Genomic DNA, 1,362 nt, shown 5'->3' with positions numbered 1-1,362 from the left:
CATTTTTTATTTTCGAAACTGGAAAATAAACTGTGAATGTCATTTTAAAGTTGTTATTTAAAGTTTTTTTTTTTTTTTTTATGAATTATGAGTTGTTTTTCCTTTAAGAAAGAACTAGTGGAATCTTCTCTAAGCAAAAGCATAGCTACTATGCTCCCAAAAAGTGTATGTTTATCTGACATATGTGTGCAGAAAGTGACTGGCAACAAATAAATGAAACATTTGTTAACATATTAAAATGTTTCTGTGAAAGGTTAATTAGACTCAACTGGTAAACCCAAGCTATATTTATGGAATTCCCACTTTCCTGAGTTGACAACATTTCACACAATTATGATTGTTATTTAAATGTGTTGAACAATGGTGAGGGTGAGGAAACGAGCTTTAGTGCCCTGGAAGTAATTCCTCACAGCCCTAGAGACAAGAATACTGTGCAGACCACCTCAAACAAGCAACCCACCAAGGGCCTAAACTTATTGGAGCTAAAGGTTATGTATTTACTAGTGGAATTGTCTGTCATTTTGAACAGAAGAAACATCGTTTTTTCAACAACAACAACAACAATAATAATAAATAATAATAATATTAATAATAATAATAATAATAATGAATTATAACGAATAAAAGCATATTTCAGTCGAGTTCTTGACACCTGACAGCCACGTGCAATTAAGGCCATAAAACAAAACAATCAAACATACTAAAAACACATTGCATAAAAATATAGTAAAATAAGAGAGATCTCCATCAAACGTTTGAAACATGTAACCATTTCTTGACTAAAGGCATTCGTTAATGAATATAAATTCTAATATATCTGGTATACAATTAAAATGTACTACAATGCATATTCTGCATGACTTAACATAAAATTAAAACGTATTTGAACCTCCAATAACTTCAGCCAGACATTTACATTCATATGCAGACTTTTTTTCCAGCGATTTATACGCGTTGCACCGCTGTTGCATGCTACGATTCAAAATGAATGTGTTTTACTTCCATACATTAAAACCATATTAGGAACCGTTCAGTAACTTGCTTACATTATTGACTGATTTATGGCTAAGTTATGACGACTAAGATGTTAAAAATTCAGTGTTGCTAGATTGTAACATTGTGGTTATTTTATTTTATTTTATTTTTTTTCATTTTTTCATGTAAGGTATTCAACACAGGCTATTGTTAATTATTAAAAAAAAAACAAAAACCCGTTTTGCTTTTTTTGTTATTTATTTATTTATAAGTACATTCAAAGCCACCAAGAAGTTTACCAGCCCTGTAAAAAAAAAAAAAAAAAAAAAAAAAAAAGTTTGTGAAAAAGTGCCTGACGTCACTCCCACAATGCTCCCGCTCCATAGC

The sequence above is a fragment of the Polyodon spathula genome, chromosome 23 (genome assembly GCF_017654505.1).
Source record: "Polyodon spathula isolate WHYD16114869_AA chromosome 23, ASM1765450v1, whole genome shotgun sequence".
In the NCBI taxonomy this organism is placed as follows: Eukaryota; Metazoa; Chordata; class Actinopteri; order Acipenseriformes; family Polyodontidae; genus Polyodon; species Polyodon spathula.
This window is presented reverse-complemented; position numbering follows the sequence as displayed.